The sequence below is a fragment of the Lissotriton helveticus genome, chromosome 8 (genome assembly GCF_964261635.1).
Source record: "Lissotriton helveticus chromosome 8, aLisHel1.1, whole genome shotgun sequence".
Classification (NCBI taxonomy): domain Eukaryota; kingdom Metazoa; phylum Chordata; class Amphibia; order Caudata; family Salamandridae; genus Lissotriton; species Lissotriton helveticus.
In genome coordinates this window covers 1,583,711,302-1,583,738,712 of record NC_136069.1, presented here as the reverse complement: position 1 = coordinate 1,583,738,712, position 27,411 = coordinate 1,583,711,302, and the positions used below count along the sequence as shown (strand labels likewise).

Here is a 27,411-nt window from a genome sequence, read left to right as displayed (position 1 = left end):
GGATATGTATATGAGTGGAAGCAAGAAACTGTACAATAATATTGAAGTAGGTTACAAGGTCAAGTGACAGTTGCGGCGTAAAGGCAGACCTAACAATCCATGTAGATTAATGACTGCCCTCCTCTCATCTGTGCTGCTGCCAGAGGAAAAACACATAAATTATCTAGTTATCTAAGCCACTTTAATTCCATTAAAATGTATTGTGTGACCCTGAAAGTTCAAGCTCAGGTAGCTGGATAAATAAACAAAATGATCATAGCAGTATGGACAAAAAACACACAATTTCTTCCCAATCACAACATACACTTCTGACTCCAAGCATGTGGGCGGAGCCAAAGCATCCTTTCCTGGTGATGCTCATATAATTGTCTGGTGACAGCTGTGCTGCAAGCCAGACCATAAAAACCATAAAAACTTCAAAGATACAATACAGAATTAGTAAAATAGAAATGCAGCAGTAAACTTATTGAATTACCTATAAATAATTTGACATAAAGGCCGTCAGTTAGAACATGTTAGACCTGGTATCCTTGGCATGGTTTCCCCAATCTTTTTGCCTTCAGACCTCCTGTTTTTGCTGACTACCCTTTTGCTGGTTTTAGGGCTCTGCACACTTTACCATGGCTAACCAGTGCTGAAGTACGTTTGTTAATTCCCTAAACATGGTAACATTGGCTAATGCCCATTTGGCATGTTTAAGCAAAGTGGCACTTCATCTGCCCAGGGCCTGTAAATTAAATGGTACCAGTGAGCCTGCAGCACCATTTGTGCCACCCACTTAAGCAGCACTTTAAACATGTCTCAGTCCTGCCATTGCATAGCCTGTGTATACAGTTTTAAAATGCAATTTCAACCTGGCAAAGTAAACCTTTTGCCAGGTCCAAAACTTCCTTTTTACTACATGTAAGTCACCCCCTAGGGTAGGCTCTGCACAACCCAGAGCGCAGGGTCCAATGTATTTAAAATAAAAGGACCTGTACTGTTAAGCTTTACATGTCCTGGTAGTGAAAAACTCTTAGCCATTTGTCACTACTGCAATGCCTATCTCTGTCATAGGGTTACATTGGAGTTACTGTATTACATTGCTAAGAGTAATTTCCAAAATGGGAATAGATAACCAGTTCATGTTTGGTTTATCTGGAAGCACAATCTAAAATCCTAACTTATGGTGAAGTCGGATTTGAAAAAGAAATTCTGAAAATGCCGTGCTTAGAAAGCTCAACAAGAAAGAGGAAAATACCTGAACTTACTAATTACTTCCAGCATATTTTTTAACACTGAATTGATGAACAAACATAACTTCTGTTCAATCAGGTATTTATTAACCCATATTATTTTCTCAAAAATGTATTTGTTTTCTGGAAATTTATGAAGAGAAAGACTTGTTATTATATCAGTAAATAATTACATACATTACTCATAACAAACAATCAACAACTGACTTCACATGGTCAAAAATACAATGGGGAAATTAGGTGTGACTGAAAGGGCCATCACTGGCAGAGTGGATTGGAGGAGCTGGGCCCAGTTACACCTACACTTGAATAGGCTGTGTTCTGTCTCAACACAAAAGGCGGCATACCCCCTGTAGTTAGTCTAGAGCCAGGTCAAGGGAGGAAGGGAAACTGTGCACTTCAAAGGCAAACCTCTAGAAGATTCTCCCCACTTCAGAGGAGCAACCGTGTATAAATACTGGATGTCAGACACCAACTCTTCAGTACACATCTGGGCCTGAGGATACTCTTTCAGGAAAAATAACTGCTGCTACAAAGACTGACACTCTGCTGGACTGCTGCTCTAAAGGAACAGTTGCCCTGCTGTGCTGACCTGCTGCCCTCTTATCTGGGGATGAAAATCTAGACCTGCAACTTCACCTTCAACCCAGGACCCCAGAGTTACTCCCAGGTCTAGTCTGCTGGTCTACCGATCGAGGCTACGGAACATAAAAGCCCCCCCAACCAACTAATGGACCCAGCTGCTCTGACATCCTGTTGTGGGAAGGGTATGCCCAGTCGTGGGTCCTGTGCTCACTAAACCACTGGAGTCAAGCTATCCTGGCTGATGAGGGCTGAAAGCCCGAAACCGTCCCTAAGATGCTTGATTCCGGTCCAGGGAAGACATTGCCTGGCAGTACGGTCTGGACTGTTCCCATGAGGCACAGGGTCAAGACTGAATTGCATATGGCTATGTCGGAACTGGGGTGGCGTGTTGAGCAAAAAAATGATGGATTAAACCCAGATCTGTGATTGGGGGTGAATGTTTGACAATGTTCAACATTCCATCCATCATCTTTTTGTGTTGCATCCTGGTGGTGTCCCACAGGTCTTGGACTCTCGGTGTGGCTCAATGAGCTTAAAGCAAGCTTTTGGGCTCTTTTCTCCCTCAAACAGGCCGGTTCGTACCAAGACTGTGCCACTTGCACTGAAAACGAGTGCGAGCCGCCACCTATCCTTCTCTTCACATAGCAGCATTGACCGCCCATGCCGCACCGCCGACACAAAGCACCTGCCCACCCATCCGTGAGACCCGGTATGCTCTTCGCGCTATGCCTCTCCAACACGAATGGAACTCTTGACACAAAACTCAAGAAGATAAAACTTAAATGAGACTAACCTCTGACTTTATCCGACATGATCTCCATCATGCTTGGCCTGAACTTTTAAACCTGATCTAGTGTGACCAGATAGCAGCATTTGGTGCTTTGTGCGTTTAGGCACCATTTTACACTTTATTCTTTAAAAATTCATAACTCTGGGCCTACAGATTGGTCTTTTGTTATTTAGGTCCTGTTTTATTTATGAAATTAATCTCTATTTATTTAACCAGGGGTGGAATCTTTTTGTGTGGTGTTTTCATTCTTTTACTGTTCGAAGTTTTGCATCAATACACATTGCCTCTAGGTTAAGCCTGACTGCTCTGTGCCAAGCTACCAGAGGGTTGAGCACCGTATAATTTGCAGTTTGCCTGTGCCTTACCCGGACAAAGATTGAGGTTGGTGCTTGACCAGGGATCACACCCTAGTCAACCAGTAATCTAATTTCTAACATAATAGTACGCAATATTGGGCAAAATCAGAAACAGACTGAGGGGCTGATTACGATGGCGATTAGATGAGTGCCCGACTGACATGGTTGCGAAAATGGAACCAGCGACAGGTTGTCGGCTGTCCCACTCACCAAATTGCGAACTGACTGCCGTGTAGGCAGTCGGAAACATGCCTTTTACCATTGAGGCTTGTGATGCGGCCCAAAAAAGGGCAACAGCACAAGCCCCAAGGCAAAAGGCATGTTTACAAACATCCCTGCACCCTGTGCCAGACAACACACGATGCCTCGCACACAGGGCATGGATGTTGCGAGCGGAACACCGGTGCCCTATGGTCTTCATAGCACCGGACCAGGGGGCACAGAGAACAGCTTGGGGTCCCCAAATTCACTTTCTGAAAGCCTTTCAATAGCGGCAGGACTGCCATGGAAAGGATGTTGGAAAGGGACATTGTAATCCCAACAGCGGGGCCTGAGCAAGCACCCTCCCTATTGTAGAGACTACAATCCGACCAATGGTCTGATGGGCTCTTTGAGCCCCACGGAAGCATCGGTTGGTCCCTCCGACCGATGCGGTCCGATCGACCGCATCGTAATGCGGCGGTCAGACCACTCAGCTGGATGTTGGCCGTAGCTCTCAGAGTTTGGTAGTCGGCTGAAGAATAAGGTGGGATTACTGGTCCATTCTAAAATTAAAGCTGTGAGGCCACATCATACTTAAGAACGCTCTTCTTTGGTGCACCCTGGGAACATATGGCCTCTGCTTCACTTCTTGATGAGGTTTTGGTGTCGCTCGTGTGAGTGCACCGGTAAACTCCGCTCTGTTGGACGTTGGACGAGTTTTTGCTGAACTCTGCACTCCAAGCGGAGCACCGAGTGGCAAAACTGCGCAAAATCTACCAAAAGAGCAGAGTTTACCGTTCAGGCCTAATGTTAAGTAAATGTACTTTTTGACTTTTAAAAGACTATCATATTTTTAAACGTTTCCTGCAAGATGTCTAAAAATAAAGGTGCCTGCCCCTAAAGTTATGGGTGCAGGACACCAAAGTTACTTCTTTTCTTTATTTTCAATTGACGTTTAAATACATGTGTGCCCTTTATTTAACTTCTTTTTAATGTTAGTAATAGATAAACAGCTGTTGACCAGAGGTACACATGTAAAGCTCAGGAGGGCTGCATGAGGTCCCTGGGTGAACTTTATCATTGCTCATTTCCTTTTTCTGTGATTATCGCTCTTACAGATGCTTTGTAATTATAGATAATTGCAGTGAGCAATGGCAGTCCAGGGACCAGTCAGACCTTTGAGCACTCACACAGTGCCCACTTCTTAGAGGAGAAAAGGAAGAGGGCCATGTCCATCTGCCACTGCTCCCTGCAATGGCCCCCAAAGTCTGCAACAGGCAGCTCGGCTTTACTGCTGCAGGACTAGTAAAAAAATCTATAGATGAGGGTAGGGGCTAAAGCGAACAAGATTTTTGGTAACTAATTGGTCAGCCCTTGAACTAAATATATTGCACACACTTTAAATTAAATGCAAAAGCTACTTAGAAAAAGAATCTGTAGGAAATACATTGTTCTGGTGGAAAAGCGTACCTGGTAAATGTGATCACTTCAGATGTGTCTGTCTAACTGGACGGTCAGTGATTTAAATCCTGTTTGATGCACTGAGTAATAATGACATCAATATTTAAATAAAGTGCTTAGAAGACCCAAACTGTGACAGAAAGGACTGTGAATATGTAAGTCAATATTTTCTAAATGAATTAAACATTCAGTGTGAGATATCTAGCTTTAGTTTAATACAAATTATTATAATTATGCATTACACACAGTTTATGATAGGTTCCTCAGCAGCTTTCAAATGTGCTGATTAGCTAAGTGCACACATTTATATTTCTTTTGGGCAACAAGGACCTCTCATTGAACTACAGGAGACCACCTCCTTCCCTTTCTGGGTGAAGCAACTCTAAATCCACATTAACCATTCAGCCATGGTTGTTGTTAAACAGAAAGTCTGGGAGCTGCTTTGGAAAAATAAAAAGACTTGGGGATAACGTATCCAGTGGATTCTGTTCACTTGACCTCTGTGCAGGACCTTCAAGAAGAGTTCTGCACAAATATCTGCAACATGTGCATTATCCATCTCATCTCCCTTGGCAAAGTATGCTACTGGGATTAAAAACTTTAATTTGCAAATTACAAATTGGACCCTCTTGGAATATTTATAGCTTCTTTTTCTCTCTCCTTCCCTATCTCTAGCTGTTCCCTTCTCTCTTCTACACTTGCTATTCCTCTCTGCCTCCCAATCACACACACTCCCTGTTTCTCTCTGTTCCCTCTACCTCGCTTTCTGTATACCCCTCTTTTTCCTCTTTTCATCCTGTGCTCTGACACCCTCAGCATCTTTCTCTATCTCTGTTTTGCTCTTTTCTCTGCTCCATCTCCTTTTGTGATCCTCTCTTCACCCTTTCCCCATCCTTTCTCTCAAATGTCTCAATTAAGCCATGACATGTAGGCCAGTCCTCTGACTCTGCTTTCCTCTTCACTCAACCTGCCCAGGCTTTCTGTCTTTACACACTAATGGCTGAAATGCTCATAGGACCCATCTAGAAAGATTTTTTTTTGATAAGACAAAAGAAAGCAATTTTATTAATTAGCTAATGGGCTGCTTGAGTGAAAAACTCCAACCGCAATTAAGTGTAGGACTAAAAGTTCAATGCAGCAAAGTGCAGCTGGTGGGAGTGTTCACGGATGTATGACGTTACAACGCCTACCTTTACAACGCCTACCTTTACATCGTAAGTTTTACAACGCATACCATTACAACGCATAATGCTTTTAGGCGCTGGATAGTGAATAGTTTAATTTACTATTCCAACTCCAGTCCCCGTGGATAGTAGGGAAGGTTATTGGGTAGTAAATTAACTTATTCCCTATCCTAGAGCGCCCCCCAGAGCAATGCGTTGTAATAGTTTGCGTTGTAAAAGTTGCGTTGTAATGGTAGTTTGTTGTAAAAGTTTCGTTGTAAAGGTTGTATACCGTGTTCACATGTGTGACATCCACATTACAAAAACCTTTGTAATATTTACTGGTACCTGTCTTGGAGCTGAATTTACTGTTGGTACCAGTACCATTTGTTTATAGCCCTAGTTATAGAAAAGCAGAGAAAGGCAGGCAGACCACTTCAGAAGCCCAAACGGGGAAGTAAGTGAAACGTGCTTGCTAACAAGTATGTGTCAAGTGCAGGCAGGTCTGCACTCCACATATAAAGTAAATTCAGGTGCCACAGGTTGGACACATAATAAAAAAAAAGCATGATGCACATCCCTATCTGTAAAGCGTATAAAGGAAATTATTAAGTAGGGGATGCCAGGCTACGCAGAATCGCTGGAGAAGCAAATTATTCCCCCTACTTTTTGAGAGACTATCATTATTCTTATTCCTAAACCTGGCAAGGACCCTTCTCTGTGTGGCTCGTACAGGCCCCTCGTCTTACTGAATTTGGATTATAAAATATTGGCGAAGGTGATTGCCATCAGGCTCTCTTTGTTAATGAAATTTATTATTTCCCCTGCTCAGTGTGGATTTGTTCCCCACCGTTCCACTTCCTTTAACCTCCGGACCTTTTTTGCAGTTCTTCACAGGATAGACCCCATGCTCCCTGCATCGGCGGTTCTATTAGATGCCTAGAAGGCTTTTGATTCTTTGGAATGGCCCTTTTTTCTTTCAATAATGCACTGCATGGGAATGCCTGCGAGTTTTGTTTCCACCACGACTCTCTTATATACTTGCCCCACAGCTAGACTGCGCATCAACGACACATTATCTCAACTCTTTCGGTTGACATGAGGGATGCCCATTGTGCCCTTTATTGTTTATTTTAGCTATGGATCATTTAATCAGACACTTCCAGGAGCGTCACCTGCACCCTGGTCTGCAGTTTAACACAGGACCATTGCTAGTATCGCTTTACGCAGATGATACTATTCTATATGTGAGACACTCACAGATTATCGGATGAACAATAGGAAAAATGTTGCATGGTTACGAAAGAAGTATCCCTCAACAGCAGGCCCAAACGTATTCATTTTAAAGTCCTCCGCAGGCTATACCACACTCCAGCCTGGTCACACAAAATACACCCTTCTATGCTGGGAACAACCTTTTCGATGCGGATTTTACACCGCAGTACTTTTAGAACGCGTCCTTTACAACGCAAGTCGTAACCACGACTTGCTCTGGAGGGTGCTAGAGGATAAAGAATAATAAATTTACTATTCCAACACCTTCCCTAGTATCCACGGGGACTGGTGTTGGAATAGTAAATTATATTATTTACTATCCGCGCCCCCAACGCAAGTTGTGGTTACGACTTGCGTTGTAAAAGACGCGTTGTAAAAGCACGCGTTGTGATGGTACGCGTCGTACCATCATACATCCTTCTAGGCTGCACCATTGTTTGAAATGTAATGCCCCTCAAGTGGACTTTGCCCATCTTACATGGACTTGTCCTAAAATACAACCATATTGGGAACAGGTACACGCTACTTTGGGTGAAATTACTTCACTTTCGCTGAGCCCCACTACGGAAATCACTCTCATGGGATACACAGTCAACTTTCCCAAGAAGATGAGGAGGTTTGCGGCACTTGGGTTCCTGTTGGTCAAGCGGGAGATAGCGCTAGTATGGGGTAAGAGAACTGCCCCCACATTACAGGCCTGGCTGCGTAGCCATGCATATTGTAATGTAAACTGGGAAACTTACGCCTCCCTAATGCCGAGCTCTTCACATCTCAAAGATATATGGGGCCCACATAGAGCGTATGTTGCTGAGAAGTGTAGGGACTCTGCTACACAGATTGAAAGCGGCATAGTCCCAGAGGGAGTGGGTTGATGGGCTATGAAGATGTCATATGATTCCTATTATTCAATGCGCCCTAAACTCACCATTTCTGTTAAGGGCACGTCGCATGGGTTGGAAAGGACTAGTTATCTTCTAACTATCACATTGCATGATAAATTGACATGTTGGCACATTTCAGGTGGGACGAGCCAGGGGCCGGAAGTATGATAAATTCCTTGATTAGTTAATGCAGTCTTTAGCTGTGTTACCTAATATTGTGATTTGCAAATTATTGTGTATCATTGATATGTGATGGAACGCCTGACAATCTACCGCAGTGATATTGTTAATTTCTTACTGTATACTAAAACAGGAAAATAAAGATTTAAAAAAAAAACCTAGGGGATGCCAGGCCAGTTAAGTTTCACAACTCCATTTATTAAGTATCCGGATATAACACACCGGCAGGAGTGACAAGGTGTCACAGCCGGTCAGGTCCGCATAGCATCTCCACTCCACAATAAACTGTCAAAACCAACTGTAAAATGCAGAATATCAGCTGGCATTCTAGAATGGCAGCTGAGGTCATGTAAGGGTTAGCGGGAGGGCAGAGCATGCACTTGGAAGGGGAAGGGAGCCCGCAAGGGACAGGCTACAGCGAAGTCTATTAGGAACAACACAACAGAAATAATAATGATAAAGTGGTCATGACTAAATAGAAATACCAGGCAGTATTGCGAATTCAAAAATAATATTATTGGTCAGAGTACCGACTAAGTGTATACAGGTTTGAATTCCACACACACCGCAGCCATATTATTATGAAATTAATTCATTTTATGCTACAGTATTCCTAAATGAGGAAAGCATGATGTGCATCCGTATCTGCATTTGCATATAATAAATAGGCTACGAACAGAAATGTACGCACAGCAGGTCAATATCCACTACAAAGATGGCGGACATATTGTATTCAAGTTTGCGTCACAGTGCACACACATCATTTTCTTCTACAGTAGTTCCATAAAACTAAGCATGATATGCATTCAAATCTGCAATGTACACACATTGCCCAGTCAGTCAAGCTTTCCTACCAAGATGGAGGCCATCTTGGAAATGTCGGGTGAGTGAGTGCAGGTTCTCGTTCCACAACTAAAGTTAATGCGATTTGCTGTCAAGAGCACACCTACACAAATACAGAACAACACATATCGCTGTCAGTGATGCACACAAAGAAGGGAAAATCTCACTTTTCAAAACATTAAACACAGGGCAATGCTTTACCATTTAGTGTGCCCAGCAAAACAAAAGCACCATTCATACTGAGAATGTCATTTTGTATGGCGAGAATGTATACTGCGTGCTCAGCAAATGAAAGCTCTTCTGGTGCTACTCAAATCACCTTACATGTGCTGCGGCTGAGTAAGTCAGTCAGTTGGCCTTGGTGAGTTGAGGGAGCAGGGATTTGAGGGAGGAAACATCACCATCCATTGTCTCCTTCTAATACTCTACCTCAAGTAGCCCTATCATTTTACTGTCACTTTCACATCTTCCCTGTCTTATGGTTCTCCTCTCCCTTTCTGTCTCTTATCTCACCCCTCTCCTCTGCCCTCTCTTTCATGCTTTTGTTTCTCATCTCTCCTCCACTGGGTTGTCGGTCTTTTCCCCCTCCAAATTGCTCATCTCTGTGTCACCTATTTTCCTCTCTCACCTCTTCCTCTATTTCTCATGTCTCTTTATCATCACTGCTCCCTTACTCTATCAGTTGTTTCTTGATTATATATATGTCTCTTTATTACATGTTTCACCCTTCTCCCCACCCTTGCTCAACTATCTCTCACTCACATAATTATTATTAAGTTACCTCTTTTCTACCTCTTCTCCGTACGTGTCTCTTTATGTCATGCATGCCTCTTCATCAACTCGCTATCTTCCCCACAACCTCTGTACGCTTTCCAACCCTTTTCTGCATCACCATGCTCTCTTCTATCTCCCTGCTCTCCCTGCCTCCCTCTCAGTTCTTTCTCATCTTTATCTGTCTCTTGATTTATCTCACCCTCTCTCCCCATTGTCTCTTTGTCAGCTGTCTCTTGATCCCGCTCTGCTGCCCCATTCTCACCTGTCTGTTGCTTAATCCCCTCTTTTAGCTTGTCCGTTCTCACTTCTCTCTCACAAACCAGTATGTCTCTTTCTCATCCCTCTCTTTTGTGACTACTTATGCTCTCGCAAGGCTATATCTTTCTTGGCTGTCTCTTTATCACCTCTGTCATCTGCGGCCATTTTTACCTCTCTCAGGTGTCTTTCACCTCTCTTCATCTCTCTCAATGTGTCTACTCCCTATCTCTCTGTATGTCTCTTCTACTCTGCAGTCCTTTTTTCATTTCTCATTCTTAAACACCCACTCTATCTCACTTACCTGTCTTCCCCTCACAGTCTTCTCCCGCTCCTATGCTCCCTCTGTGTGTCCTTTAAGCAGTCTCTTTCTCATAGGACTCTATGTGTTTATCACCTCTATCACACAAATCTCTCCTTTCATATATCTCTGCTGTGTTTAAATTATCTCCATCCCAACATCTCTCTCTCTTTTTCTTAACTATCTCTTTCATACTGTTCTAGCTCTATCACTTTGCTCCTCTTCTATCTATAACTGTCTCTCATTTGTCTTGTATCTCTCTCACATCTGTCTCCTTCACAATCCTTTTTTTCCAACCAAGACATAATCCTGATTCAGGAGTCATGGAAACTAGCACCAAGTGTAATACCAGGCTTTAAGACCCACCACATCCCGGCAGAAAGACATTCAAACTTTGGGCACCCCCGGGGAGGTCTATCAACTCATATAACTCACAAATTTAACTGGTCATCAGAAGCACTGGATGTAGGCCTCAATTGGGTACAAGTGACCAGAATCACTTAATCCATGTCAGTCGGGCCCAAACAGTGGCAAATCATAACCCTCAATGTTTATATCCACCCGGACCGGAAGTTACAACAAGAAAACCAAATTAGCCTGACGTCGCTGATTAAAATGATGCAAAAAACCTATCTAGGATGTCCACTATTAATCTCAGGGGATTTCAACTGCGACCTAATTGGTAAACATAGGGCAAAAGGAATCATGCGACAGCCCAAAGGAGGCCCCAGGTTAGCCCTCGATCTAAGAGACCTGGGTCTGACGATCTTGAACGGTAACACGTCAGGGGATAGGCCGGCTGGTATTACGTACCTGAGTGGAAGGGTCCACTCAACTATAGATTACACAATAGTAAGTGACGACTTAATTCCAAGCATTGAGACCTTTAAAATTGTCCAACGGCCAGAAAGTGACCACTTCCCCCAAAAAACTTCCCTAAACTCTGCACCCAACGTGGCATCGAAAATATCAAGTTTACTACACCAAGCCTCTAAATTCAATTTAAAGAAACTAAAATGGCGAGGAGAAATGCTGGAAAAAATCCAGCTCGCCGCAACAGCTCGAAAACTCGAGTTAGGGCTGCAAAAAAAGGAGGACCTGGTAAAAAATTGGGAGCAATTGGTCCTGGACCTTCTCCATAAATTTCCAGCAACTTCAGGTGTACCGAGCAAGTCTACCCTTAAAAAGGAGCCCTGGTTTTCCAATGAATTAAGAACAAAAAAAAGGAGGGTAGCGAAGGAGGTCCGACTTTTAGCTCGGCAAAAAAGACTGGGGTTACAAACAAACAAGGGGGACCTGATAGAAGCCAGAAACGCTTATAGGAAGTCACTAAACATCGCAAAATCTGCCTATAAGGAAAAGCTATGGCATAAACTACTAAGTGCAGGAAAACACCCCAACAGTCGAGAATTTTGGGGTATCATTAACGACCTAAATAAAGGACCAAAACTCTACCAGGAAGCGGGAGTAGGAGCGGACTCTTGGATCCAACATGTCCAATCCCTCTACAGCATAACAACAGCAGGCCTCCCGAACAATACACGGGTAACAAATCCAGTAGAGAATGGCCAGTTGGGAATTTACAACATAGGTACAGTAGGACCGGGGTTAAAGGATAGCTCAAAAGAGGAGACGACAGTCCCAGAACTAACCACCAGAGGGGAACTCTGTAAAATCATCACAAGGTTAAAGGCTGAAGGAGCACCAGGCCCGAACGGGCTGCCCAACGCCATCTTTAAACACGACCCGGAATTCTGGGCAGAAATCCTAATGCCACTTTTTAATCAAATCTATCAAGACACACAGGTACCTGCATCTCGGAAGGGCAACGTGATTCATCCAATATTCAAACATGGTGACCATGGAAACCCAACAAATTACAGACTTATATCGCTGATAGACGTCGAAGCAAAGCTCTACGCCTCTTGTATTCTCCTAAAGCTGCAAGACTGGATCGAAGAATCTCACAGAATCCCCTGGTTTCAGACAGGCTTTAGGCGGAATATGGGGACAATTACCAACTTAACTTGCCTGTCACTATTAATGGACAGAACAGCAGCAAAGGGCGCACGATTGTATGCCTGTTTTGTAGATATTAAATCTGCCTTCGACAGAGTTAACCGAGAGCGTCTATGGGGTAAACTGCAGCATTGGGGGACGCCAACAAAACTAATACAGGCAATAAAAGTTTTACATGAAGACACATGGGCAAAGGTCAAATTGGGAAATGGAGCTTACACAACGAGGAACATACCAACACACCAGGGCCTAAAACAAGGCTGCGTTTTAGCGCCCACCCTTTTTAACCTTTTTCTTTCCGACTTCGCAACAGTGCTGGACTCAGATGAAGTGAACCCACCTTCATTGGCAAACTTGCGAATTCCCTGCCTGCAATATGCAGATGACATAGTCCTGCTGAGCAAAACCCCAGTTGGTCTACAAAGAGCCTTAATCATACTATCAGCGTAATTAAAACAAGAAGGTCTGGATCTAAACAAAGAAAAAACCAAAGTGGTCCGTCTAGTAGACCCAAAAAAACTTAGATTCACATGGACGCACAACGGGACGAAGGTGAACGAACAAGGTTCGTATAAATACCTTGGAGTTACAATATCCCAGGGAGTAAAACAAATGGAGCATATAACTGCAATACGCGCAAAAGCCCAAAGCCTAATTTTTGCTTATCAGTTGCTAAAAACAAAAATGGACTGTCCGAACCACAATCATCTCCTGAAGGTTATGTCGGCACAAATTTTACCATCCTTGTCTTACGGTCTCGTCACCTGGTGTGGCAAGGAAATAGACCTACTAAATGAGCTCCAAACCAAAATCTATAAAGCAGTTTTTAACCTTCCAAAGTGTGCTTCAGCCCCGCAAGTTAGGCTTGAATTTGGTCTGCAAAACCAGAAATATAGGAGCATGAGCGGCTTCATAAAACTGTGTCACAAGTTAAGATCAGCAGATCCGGATTCAATGGATTGGTTAAACTGGGAAGCTATAAAAAATCAAGGAGTGAAGGGAACCCTGTGCCCTTGGGGAAAACATCTGAAAATCTGTATAAAAGAGCTGGGGTTGGAAGGCACATTGGAGTCCATGACGGACAAAGCAACCATAAGTAGATTAGCCAGCAAGGATGAAATCTTTCCAAGATGACAAAGCGTCACTTCTCAAACGGCGACATGGTTGGATCATAATCAACTCCTTTAAAGCTGGACTACCACATGCATACTTATCCTCTCATTTCAATGTGCACATAAAAAGAGCCTTCACAGACTATAGGATGGGTATGCACATTTCGAAGGATCTAGCACCATCCTGGAAAGGTAACTACCAGACGGAGAGTTGTAGACTATGTGGATACAAAACAGAATCACTAGCTCACTTTTTGTGTGTTTGTCCGGCTCTCCTGGCACAACATCGTCGATTCTTAAAACAGATCTGCAACGATTTAAAAATCGGTAACTTGTTGGCTGGGAGGGAGCTCAATTATTTTGGCTTGCCGGGGAATAAAATTCTTGGCAGAAGTGAAAAAATGCCTGAGTCTTGCGGAACAAGGACAGGGTTAATGAAGCGGGTCACCAACGCTGCCTCGATCCTAATGACTGGTAAACCCTGCACAATTCACGTAATAACATTTGACCCCCTAAAGCCTGCGGGAGTATCCCCGGATGACATTTTTTAAACTGTGTTACATCATTTTAACAAAGGAGTAGTCTAATTTTTTAGTAAGCATTTAGTCATTTTGTACCATAAAATTATCATGTGGAAATTGTAATGATTTTAATTAATTATGCAATAAATCTTTTTGACTTTGACTTTGACTGTCTCCTTCACAGTTATCCTCAGTTGTCCTTTATAACATGGCTGTCTCTTCACCAACCCCCACCTCACTTACTCTCTGTCTCTCTCATCTTTTTCTTCTTGCAGTCTCTTCTGCACCTTTTTCGCTGGCCTCTCCTCTGTCTCTCCCCATAGTGTTCCATCTGTCTATCGCTTACACACCTGTCTCTTATCGTTCTCGCTACCCTGTTCCTTTCTCACCTGCCTGCTTCTTTATCATGTCTCTACTCTACTCTCATTCTTTGGCAGCTGTTTCTCACCTATTTCTGTCTCACATCTGTCTCTTCTCTCATCTGTCTTTTTCTCACCTCTCCCACATGTTTCTACATCTCACTGTAACCTGTTCTTTATCACCTCACACTAATTCTCGCACTTCTCTATGTCTCTTTCTCCCTCTCTCCATTGCACCTTGTAAGTGTCCGCTATCTCTCATTTGCCTTTCTCCTTCCCTGTGTTGTCTTTTCCCTCTCTCACCCTGGGCTCTGCAGTAGATTCCTTCCTCACTGACATAATGAGACATGGAGGCGTGTTTTCCCGAGGGCCTCCTCTGCCAACAACGATTGATTTTGCAAGTTTGTTATGAGTGTTTCACTGTGCGGGGATATCCCGTACAGCAGGCTTCAGTCAGGGAGCAGCTGCTGTGTTTTATTTTGCAGCCTTTGCGAGTAGGCTTCGGAAGTGAATTGGGGCCCCCCACCAGAGTAAGTATACCTGGGGGCCCCCCACACCGCGGGAGCTGCGGGGGCCTGTGTTACACCCCTGCTGCGCTTCTTTAATTTGAGAGGGAGAGTACCTGCAATTCTCTGCACTGCTGTCATACACTTAATGGGAGAGTACAGGCACTTCTAAGGAGCAAGTAGATACTCTGGATGGTGAGTACAAGCTCTTCTGTATGTCCTTTTAAAGCATTGCCAATAGCCCACTGGAATTATGCGACTGGAGCAATTTTTGCATAATTAGCGATTTGCCGCATTTGCCACATAATCTATTGTCTGCTGCACATTTGGCAGGTTTTAACAAAAAACAAATATTGTTTCTAGATAAAACGGTTCAAAACTTACTAAAAATTCAACAATACGTGATGCTGCACAGTGGAAGGGCCTTTGAAAAGTCAGACTGGTCACCTTTCTTTTGCTTATTGCTATATTTGTGTGTTAAAATGGTTCTAAGGAGGTGCAACTAATACCCAGACAGTGTTAACAAGTTTAAAATTGACAAAATAATGAAGTAATACTACTACTAAATTGGCTGAATAATGGCGCATAATTTGCCTTTTCTATTCGCATAATTTACTGAACTCTTCCCCATAATATGGCCCTCCATTGCTGCATAATTCCAGTGGCCCGCCAATAGGTATTTAAATAGAACAAGCTAAAAGCAGTCTGTAAGGAAGACTTAAAACAGAGGAAGAGGAAAAAAACTATACATAAATAAAAATGAGTGATCTAAACAAGTGGCACCTGAGGGGAAAACATCAGCTGTTAAAAAATAAGCAAAGATAAAAGCAATACAAACTACAAGTAATATCACTGAGATATAAAAATGTGAAGTTATGATGTGTTCTGGAGGCAGTGTTCGAGAGGGGCTGGGAATCACAAGGCTGGGATGCTCAGGACCCGGCAAGGGGCTGTACAGTACCGGCTAAGAGTACTGTTGTATGACTGCCATGACTGCCATGTTAGTTATAAAATTATAGAAGAGGTTTAATTTACGCATCACACATGCTAACTTTTGACAGTCCTTACAGCATGTGCATGTCACTTCTGCAGCAGGTGAGGACTGCAGTCGAAAAAGAGCCAACACGCATGTTGATCGAAAGACTCCTTTACATTGGCATCCAAGGTGGCATGCTCAGATGGATCACATCCTTCCTCACCTGAGAACCCAGAGGATATACTACCCACCTTTCACCTCTTAACCTAAGGAAATCACCTGCAGTGTCCCCCAAAGGTCATCCCTCAGCCCAAGGCTCTTCAAAGCATATATGACCCCACTGGCCAACATCGTCAGATCACATGGTCTCAACATAATCTCCTACACGGATGACACCCAACCCATCCTCTCATTCTCCGATGACCCCACCACCATCAGACCCAACTCTCACAGATGCATAACAAATGTCAGTGACTGGATGAATAACAACTGCCTGCAGCTGAACACAGACAAGTCAGAAGTACTGATCTTTGGCAACAGCAGCAACATATGGAACGACTCCTGGTGGCCATCAGACCCACTCCGTCCAACCAAGCCAGAAACCTCAGAGTCATCAATGACAACAAACACACCATGAAATCACAGACCAATGCCGTCTCCTCAGCAAGACTATTGGAAATCAAACACTAAAACTTATAATGTTTTCCAACTTCTTCAAAGCTACTGAGCCTTGTGCTTTCCTATCGAAAGATCAATCTTTGTAAGTTTTCAAATCAAGCGCACAGCGCAGCATTAAAGACAGGTGGGCACTCCCAGAAAGAAGGACAAAGTTGATTTTCCCAGAATCACAAAGGTTAGTTAAGTACAGATGGCAGGATTAAGATGCAGGTGTCTGGTTTCTAAATTCATTATCTTGTCTCAACAACACAGACCAATATCTGCTGTCCATGTGAGTGCAATACCCCAGACCCAGCTCTCCCCGTCCTGCTGCATCCCTCTCGCTCCTGCCTTCCCCTTTCTTTTTCCTCGTTTTCTGGGTGCTGTCTCCTTGCTTTTTCCCCTTGTTGCACTGTTTTTTCCTTGCTTTTCCCTTGTTTTCACTGCTTTTGACTTTTCCCCCTCTGTTTTTTGAGTGTCTTCTCCTTGCTTTTCCTTCGTTTTTACTGCTTTCTCCTTGCTTTATCCCCCATTGTGAGTGCCTTCCCTTGTTTTACCCTCATTTTCACTGCTTTTGCCTTGCTTCCCCCCCCCCTGTTTTTGAGTGTTCTCCTTGCTTTTCCCTTGTTTTCATTTCTTTCTCCTTGTTTTTTCCTTCTGTTCTTCAACTGATCCGAGCGCATGGATACCCTAACGGGTGATTACATGCTCTACAAATCCAAGTTGATTGATTGATTGAGTATAGCTTTGGAAGAGTATGGTAGAGGGAGTAGGTCATCTGAATGTGCATATTGATACCTTACTGAGTAGACAAGGGGAGAGTGGCTGAAAGCAGATAGAGTGGGAGTCTCTACTACACATCTAGGAAAGGTCTCTGACTTTTAAAAAGTACTATGGCAGGCCCTGAGTAAGCTGTCCTTTAGGAGGTAAGGACCGAATGTATCAATATTGCAAATAGTGATTACCTAATTGCAATTTGCATCGAATCGCTATTCCCTATGTATGAAACTCATACAATTTCATTTAACGATTTCTAGTGCATTGCAAATCGACCTACCTTGTGAATAATAATGAGCAAAATCGCAGTTTGTGACCTATTAGGAATGGCTAAAATCACTGGGTTGGTGGCCTGCTGGGATCATCAGACCACCATGTCTGTGACTGCTTTTAAATAAAGCAGTTCTTTTTTTAATGCATCCTGTTTTCCTTATTGGAAAATGGGGTGCGTTTAAAAAAGAAAATGTAAAAGTTTTCTGTTCATTTCTTAAGAGTAGGCAGGGATCCATGAGACAAGTGCTTTCTTTTAAAGAATGTTGGCACCATCATTCGCAAAGGGGAGGGGTCCCTTGGGGAGCCATTCCTGTTTGCAAATAGGTTACCACCTACTTGAAGTAGGTGGTAAAATGCGAATGTTTAGCGACTGGATTTCAGTCTCTTAACATTCTTACATATCACTGCGATTTGGTATTACGAAAGGATGCTCTAAACACGACCCTTCCTGCTACCGAATCAGTATGTAGTCGCAATTCCAAATTGCAATTTAGTACCAAGTTACTGAATCACAATTTGAAAATGATACATACCAAAATGGATTTTCTGGTCACAAACAGCCCGATTCTGTGAATCGGACAATTTGCGACCCAAAACATGCTTGATACATTTGTCAGAACTGTTGTACTGTGTGCAGCTTGTGTGTGGCTACCGTGATGGGAGCCATATGGGTGTGAGTGGGCAAGTATATATATTTGTGCATAGACAGTGCCCACCCTCGTACAATACATATCTCCACAGGTGCTAAGGGGAAATGACTCATGGAGAAGCCAGCCAATTCCCAGACAGGCCTCAGAGCATCCTGGTCCAGAGTAAGTCCTATGCCAGATATAGTCCAAGCCCTACTAGATTCGCATGGACACCAGCTTGTTAGTAAATAATCTTGGCATTGCACTCACATGTTAGACTGTGCATAAGGTGGCCGTGTGTCTATTAAATGTAGCTGTCTTAAATAGACACTCTCTTTTTAGAGAATTGGTCATGTGCCCATCGTAGTCTGAAGTAACTGACTCTGTCTCAGCCTCACACGGGTCCCGGCCTGTTGTGACATTTTCCTGTAAACAAGTACACCTCTGTGCAAGTGCATGTCTACAGGGCTATTTGCAGTCTACATATATGGCCAAGTCCTCACAAAGATCTAAGATGCTGCTGGTAGAAAAAAGACCTGCAGGCACATGCATCAAAAGAAAAACTGGTCGCAGACGGGCAGATTCTCAGAATCTGCCCCTTTGCAACCGGTATTTTTATATTTGGGATGCATCATTTCAAATGCAAAAATCGCAATTTAAGTAATCTCTATTGCGATTACTTAAATTGTGATTGCATTTAAGGAATCGCAAATTGAGATTCCTTAAGTGCAATGCATTAAAGTAAAAAAAATCGCGATTTCGCTAAAAGGTGGCGCAAATTACCATGAAGTTGAACTTCATGATAATTTGCAAAAACTTTGAAAAATGCACTTTTGTGCATTTTTCAAGGTTTCTTGTTGCGCACACACATGCCCTTAGGGCATATGTGTGCGCAACATATGTCCACAGATCAATTTTAGGGGTGAAACAGGGTGTCCTTTTGACACCCTTGCACCCTGAAATTGCATACGCAATTTGCGAGGACCTATTGGTACTCGCAAATTGCGCATGCAATTTCCCATTCATTCCTATGGGCCTCTAGGCCCATAGGAATGAATGGGAAGCAATTCCTTATTTGTGACTCGCAATTAAGGAATGTGTAGGAATCGCTATTTTTGCAGCAATTCCTACATGGATAGGCTTTTGCGAGATTATCGCAATTAGGGACTCGCAAAATCCGACCTTGATGCATGTGCCTGCAGAAGAGGTGCGTGAATTAATTGCTGGGGTTTTACATGCGGGGATGTTAAAATTCCTCAATAAATATTTAGGATATTTGATTCGACCGTAACACATAAATACTTGTTTTCTCAGTGCTATTTAGTTCTTTTATGTTGACATTTTCGTGCAGCCGTGGTATTGCTATATTAGCTAAGTAGGTGTGCAGGGTGCATGCTGCAGCGTTTTTTACACCCCCAATGTGACTGGTAGAAGGGGCCATCTGCCTTTGCTGCACTGGGGCTTGTGGCTCATTTGCTATGAGACTGGGGTGGACAATGTTTCTCACTGCATTACGTAAAATAGGTAAAGTTGCCCATGTCGATCACAGGGAGAGAGGCACAATAATTATCCCCAGTGACCATCAATCATTTTTTTTACTATCCCTCATGCAACCATGAAATAAATCAAAGACATTGGTATCTCTTAAAAGGGATTATTAATCACACCAATCCCTAACCTCATTTCTGATGGACACTTCCACCATCGCTAAGGTGTTTCATGTCTTGATAGGTAGCCGGTCCGCCCCACCACTAAATTGTCAGGCAGACATATCAACCAGATGATGAAGCATGCCACCTAAGCTGGTGGGTGTGGATGTGTCAATATCTTTCTTAAGACTCCAGACAGACTCACAGGAACTATGGGGCATATTATCAAGGGGGTTTATCTCCGCTTTTTTGGCTTTAAAAGCCAAGAAAGCGGAGATAAAATTATCTCCCTATTACCAAGCTGTCACTAACACCAGTTAGTGACAGCTAATAGGAGATAGCGACCATCTTGGGCCCCGCTTTGCATGTCAGTGATATTTATCACTAATGACATGCAAAGTGGGCGTGCCAAGATGTTAGCGACTGGAAACAGTCGCTAACATCGCTATCTCCTATTACCAACTTTTGGAGATATTCGCGCTAAGCGCGAATATCTCCAAAAGCTAACACCTGCCCTGAGCAGTTCTTCACCATGTTATCCAATGGGAGGTGGATAACATGGCTAAGAGCATTTGCTCGATAATGCATGAATATCGCTGACTTTTCAGCGATATTCACGCATTGCGGCCGTTTTTTATCGCATTTGCGATAAACCTTGCTAATAGCAAGGTTTATCTGCGATAAAAATCGCCGATGTGCGGCGATAATTTTTGTCTCTAAACAAGTTAGAGACAAAAATTATCGCTAGTTGTTGGTAATATGCCCCTATCTTTGGCACCCACTATCAGGGAAATTCCATTGGATGATAGACCGATACAAAGATATCTTTGAGTTTTTCTTTCATTTTGATTAGGGAGGACGCTATACTGCTGAGCTCCATCCTCTTTTTCCACCTTGTAATGTTCAACTCTTCATCAGTTGGTTTGTTCAGTTGTTATTCACATTTGTTTCCTCCCACCACAGTGATCACCAAGGGCAACCACAATCCTCGTCAGGGTATGACTCAAGCAAACCCCAAATTAACCTGTGATCAACCCCCTGGTAGCTTGGCACAGAGCAATCAGGTGTAACTTAGAGGCAATGTGTGAAGTATTTGGGCAATACTTTAAACAGTGAAAAACACCACACACAAATGACCCCGCGGATTCCTTCCCCTCCACCCCGCCTCACCACTAATGGCCTACTGATTCACAGTGCTTTATGTCACAGACTGGAACCACCTGGCACTAAACATACATAATTCATTATTCTCCACTGCACTGTCCAGGGTTCAATTCTGTGGCTCTCTGGTTACTGACACAGACCTTTGCAGTGCATTAACTAATAGCGGTTTCATAATGACCGATCGTGCATTTCCCACTGATTAAGTTATCTTGCATTTATTTTTCATTTCAACTGTACGTTATTTTATATGTAGTTAGCTGAAGGTGAAAGACCCAAAAAGTGACAGCATATTTGGGGATTTTCAGACACGCCTTTGACCACACTCAGTCACCTTGCACTCAGCTTCACATTCCCATACTTATTTTTATTGCACTTCGTCCACTAAATGCATATAGGGGCAGATTTACAAACCCCTTGCGCCACTTTTGCGTCATTTTTCCCATGTTAAAAGTGACGCAAAAGTGGCGCAAGAGGCTTGTAAATCTGCCATATAGTTTTTATCAACCTGATAATAAAGCCTCGAAGGGAATGCAATGCGATGGGGTGCAAATTTCAGAAAGGAGAAACATATGAGGGGAGTAGTATCTCTTTCAGAACTTTTGAATGTCGCTCAGTTTTCAGATGGATTACACAAGTACGCTTAATATATACACACACACACCAACCCCCCCCTCTTGCCCCCTGCCTCAGCCCGCCTCATCTTGGACCAACTTTCCAAAAACAAGAACATATTCCTGATAAATCAAAATAGTAAAAGCAACAGTTAGTTCAGTTCTACCCGGCATTAAAGATATGTAAGAATTGTGGAGCTTTATTGCCATCTAGTGGCTGATTGGGATTAAGCTGCATTAAACAGTAGTGATTGATCCAGTTAATACAGTTTTCTGTATTTCTCGATATCTATATCTATAGACAGCTCCCTAGTCTATTTATATATATAGAAATACATAAAGTTTACGATATGTCGATATTTACTTAACAAACTCGACTGAGAGCACTGTACTTTAATGGGTCGAGCCTGAGGGTACTTGAAGACGATGAAAGAGCCTGTACGTCAAATGGGAATTCATGGCATTTATTTCCAAGCACAAATATATTATTCCACGTAATTCAAATTGCATAACTTTTCACATACATTTAGAATCTTAGGAAGACAGAGGCTGAGGGCCTCATTTATAAAAAGCAACGCATTGCTGCGTGAAAACAGCAATGAGTCACTTTTCATTGCGCCCTCCTTGCGACATGCTGGATGTGTCATATTTACAGTATGATGCATCATGTCACAAGGAGCTATAGATACGTCAGTATTTCTGATGTATATGTAGGCGCAAAAATTACGCATTGCTAGAGTGTGCACAAAAGTGACACAACACCAGCAATGGGTCATTTCAGATGGGCTTGCTTGTCCCATTTCAAATGTGCTTGCGTCAGTCTTACGCCTGCTGTGAGGCAGGAGCAGGATATTTACGCATTTAGGTCCTAGAAGTGGCGCAGTGAAATCTCATAGATTTCACTGCGTCACTTCTATGAGGCTTACTTGCGTCAGAACACCCACCCTGCATACATTATACCTGGCTCAGGTATAATGTGGCGCAGGGGTTTACACGTGACGCATCTACCTAGATGCGTCACTTTGTAAATATGATGCAACATTGTGCATTTTCTTTGTCGCTGGTGCATCACAAAAAGGGACGCACCAGTGGCGCAAAAGTGACGCAAGGGCTTATAAATAAGGCCCTGAGTGATTAGGGCAGGATCACATGATCTTCACTCATGCTGGAGACGAGAGATTAGAACACAGGCTTCAGGGTCGAACTCAGCGTTCTACTTTCGCATCACTCACGGTGAGGGGTTACACTGTAGTGAGTAAATTGAGCTGACATATTTTTCTACACCCCCACACTCTGGCTGTTATCATTCATAAAGCTCTTGTAAAATATTTGCTCACTGGTAAGCTTAAGGTTTGCCAGCATTTCAACATAGAGTGTGTAGTGACACACTTTTGTGTCCTTAGTCAGCACTGTGTAGCGTATGTTATGCAACAGCTGTTGTTAGGTTTGCTTCGAGTGTGGCGGAAAGTCGCTTCAATGATTTAGGCACTGATTGGTGACATCTGGTGTGGTCTACAGGTTTAGAATTCCAAAGCTGACAGGTCGACTCTGCCTTCCGTTCTTCCAGATCTATAAATTGACTGCCATTTAACTGTGCAATGGCAACACCTATTATTCATAGAGCTTATTCATTGCAAAACGGCAGTGTTAAAATATATACTAAAATATTTCATAAATAATGCAGGTGTACTTTACATCAATCATTCCTGCGTCGCTCTTTTCCCCTCTGGAGCTCATACTCACACCTACAGTAGGGGAAAAAAATCAGGCATCAATATTCATGAAAAGTTATGTATAGAATCAATTAAAAGTAATTTACTGATATTTCAATACATTTATTGGCATTGATTTTCACTGAGTACAGGGCTAGTGCAATATTTTAGATTTGAATTTCAAATATATACAAATTATTTTTTATGGGACAGGGTTGCAAGACCAGTTGTTGGCAGTATGTGGTGCTAGAGTTTACTAATGTTTTAGGCCCCTTTTGTGGCTGTAGTAACTCTAGAAGTGTAGTTTGTTAATAGATATTGGCTTATTGATTTGTGGGTGGGTTTACATCCCTCTCTAAACCCTCCAGTGACCTTCCTAACTCACTCCCTACTCCTCTCTTAATCTCTCCCCTTTAAGATTTCCCATTTTCCAGCCACTTATCTGTGTCCCTCCCACAGTTAATACAAAAATGTATGACAACATGTTTGAGGACGCCAAGTCAGGCTGAGATTACCAAATAAATGGGTACAGGAGAGGTAGAGACATAAACTCCTCATCTATGTTAGTAAATTGCATTTTGTAGTATGTTTTAAAATACTACAAAACATGCTCGAAAATGAAGTTTGTGACTGAGCCCCTCAGGTAGAAATCTATGCTTGGTAATGGTATAGCACACCAATGTAGAGGTATACCTAGGTGCAGGAGTAGATTTACACATCAGTGAATCGACACATGCAATTTATATTTGTGAATGGACCCGATATATCGTTTTCACAAATAGAAAAGATAAGGCAGTTGAAATGATGAGAAAATGAGGGGGCTTGGCTTCCGTCCCGAGGCAAGATGGCGGTGGACTACTGAGCTCCATTACGAGCACAGAGCTTTGTTTTTTTATAAGCCTTTTCCTACCATGCCTTGCTTCTTCCGCTAAGGGATTCAGCTCCTGGACGTCGCGCAACCTTACTTCATTAAAGATATTGTTCAGGTATGCTTTCAAGGATCCCAGTGCAGCTGCAGTGATTTTTCTCCTCACACACGAGTGGCCATTTGATAATGCGCTGCTCGCGTCTCAGTCTTCATGCTTCCTCAGGAGTAACCTCATAACGGTACCTCTGCGCACCATTGCCAACTGTTTGAAGTGCTTTCTTTAGATTGCCATAGTGGTGAATTCCTCTTCACACATGCAAGCAATTTGACATTCAGCCTCCTTAGTTTTACTGGGAAACCATCACTTCTCTTCAGCTATGTGACCCCAGGAGTGACCCTTTATTCTAGGTTGGCCCAGATGTAATCTTTCTCTGCTTTTTGACAGATGAACACTGAGGTTCTAATGTAATCTACACACAGTAAATACATATGAAAATTAAATATAATAATATAATATGTGCACATATCTCATAGATAACACTTTATACAAACTTTTTAGGCCTCTACAGTTTTTAAATCCATCCTTTTTGTGCATGGGCAGGATTCGATCTTTTCAAAAGCTTACGCAGTGTTCAATTCATTTTGTCAAGATGGGTAGTGACTCCCATACCGCTTGTAAACCATGTTCTTCAAGTCCAAAACAAAAATTGCAAAAAAGACCCTCCCTCTCCAATTCTGTCATCCCAAAGTCCAGTTTTAGACACTATTTTGGATGAGATCGAGGCCTTAAACCTTTTATGTGTGCAACTAATGAAAAACTACAACAAATTGAAGACCGTTGGATTGTCATGGAGAATAAAATGTCTGAATTGGGGCAGCGTGTTTGTGACTTTCAAGATATGACTACCAAATTACCTATGTTGGAACAAGACATAAATAATCTGAAACTACACACTGAAGACCTTGAAAATCAAAACAGAAGAAACAATCTCCACCTCTCTGGTCTTCCTGAGAATATTAAGGATCCTGACCTTCTGATCTTCCTGATAATGTTTTTACCGGATCTTCTTCGTCTTCAAACTACACCCTCTTTAACATTCAATGTGCACATTGCTTGGGCAGTCTTCAACCACATTCTACTAAACCGGGTAGTATCTTAATGCTCCTTCTGGAATTCTCTGACTTGATGCGTGTTTTGAAAATCACTAAGGAAAAAAGTCATCTGATCTGGTCTGGTCATAACATATTCATCTCTCAAGATATTTCAAGTGCAACTAATGCTTGCCAAAAGGAATTCCCAGCCCTTCGCCCCGGATAAGAGAATTGAACATTCATTATGGTATTCTTCATCCTTGCATCTGTAAAATCACCCATAAAGGTGTCTCACATTCTTTTGATGATCCAGCTAAATTAAAAACATTTTTACTGAATATCACAAGTCAGATTATGGAGGCTAATGCTTGATGTCGCTATGTACTCCTAATTCTATGCATGTTTTTTCTTATTCTATTCTTTGATTCTATATTTTTTTAAATAAATGCCTATTTTTCTTTTTATATATTTCCCAATATCCTTGTCTGCTGTCATTCTTGTTTTTGACACTAGCATGCCCTATGCTCATCCTTTGTTCTCTTTTTTCCAGATCTAGATTTCTATCCTTGATCTGACCTGTATTACTTTTTCTCTTATTTCCTTTCCCTCATTTCTATTTCTCTCTTATTTGACCCTCTTTCTCTTTCCCCTTGTTTCCTTTTCTTTTCTTATTTTCTTTATATTTGTATGGGTGTTTATTTCGTTTTCCCTTTTCTTCTTTTGGTGACTGTGTTCTTATGTTCTCTCATTGTTGTTAAATGGTGTCCTTTTATTTTATTTTTATTAACTCTGCAGCCTGTAGTAATTGTTCCTGTATCCTCACCCTCACTCCATAGCATGATTAATGTTGCCTTGTGGAATGTCTGTTGTCTGGGTCATACAGTCAAACGTCAAAAGATACTTTCTCACTTGTCTAAGCTTAAAGCACATGTTGCTTTTTTGCAGGAAACGCATTGTAATGATGTTGAATCACTTAAACTTAAACGTCAATGGGTTGGTCAGATTATTATTTCCCCTGTTGTTACCCGTAAAGGTGGTGTAGCTATGTTATGCCATTTGTCATTGAATATTCAGATTTTATCAACTGAATGTGACACGAATGGACAATGGGTTTTGGTTGATGCTATTATACTTCAAAAACATGTTACTTTCTTCAATATATACGGTCCTGTTTAATCTGATCCCGAATTTTGGCATAATGTTAAATAAAATGTATCCTGTAACTCTAATCCTAATGTTATTGTTGCTGGTGATTTTAATGATTGGCAGGACCTGTTTACAGATAGGAAATCTAATTTAAAATGTATACCTGATAAATCCCATAAAGTATTCCAATCTGCCATTGCCTCTCGTCCATTCTTTGATGTTTGTAACACTTGTAACCTGGATGTATATGAATTTACATTCTTCTCCAATATACACCATACTATCACTCAAATTGATTATATTTTAGTCTCTAAATCCTTACTCCCCTCAATTCAATCATCGGAAATTGGGTCTATTTCTATTTCTGATCATGCCCCTGTTTGACATGTCTCTTAATATTTCTTAACAGGGACATCAATGATTTAATAATTCCTTACTATCAGAGCAAGCTTTTATTTTGGAAGCGACCGCCTTTATTGATGCTATTAAATCTATGAAACAGGCCTAGGCTCCTTGTCCAGGTGACTTTCTGATGAACGCATTCCTCTATTTTTGCTCCTAAATTATTAGCACTTTTAAAATTCCTTTTTGCTTAACTCTTAAGCCAATGGATCTTTTTTGGATGCTCTTTTTGTTATTATCCCTAAACTGGATAAAGATCCTATCCTCTGTAAAAATTATCGGCCAATTTCATTAATTAACTATGATTTCGCTAAAATTCTGGCATCTCGTTTGGAGGATGTTGTTCCCCACCTTATTAAGCCTGACCAAGCTGGTTTCGTTATAGGCATGCTTGCCTCCGATAATGCTAGAATGTTTTTTAAAGTCCATCCGTTCTTGCTGCTCTCTCCCTTGATACCGAAAAAGCTTTTGATAATGTAAATTGGCATTTTATGTTTACCACTCTTCAATGATTTGGTTTTAGCCCAAAATGTATTTCCTTTTTATCAAACTATTATAGGTCGAACCAGGTGCCTGTGTTTTTGTTAATGGTCATTTCTCCCCCTATTTTAATCTGCATTGACTCACTAGACAAGGTT

The 27,411-nt window shown here is 42.2% G+C and overlaps 1 long non-coding RNA gene across 1 annotated transcript in view; it reads right to left on the bottom strand.

The window, feature by feature from the left end:
• LOC144772067 (uncharacterized) overlaps positions 1–27,411 on the bottom strand; it is a 245,660-nt gene that overhangs the window by 144,405 nt on the left and 73,844 nt on the right. Inside the window, exon 3 of the long non-coding RNA XR_013599628.1 lies at positions 23,249–23,298. This is a non-coding gene — a long non-coding RNA (uncharacterized LOC144772067). The remainder of the gene's footprint in view (positions 1–23,248; positions 23,299–27,411) is intronic.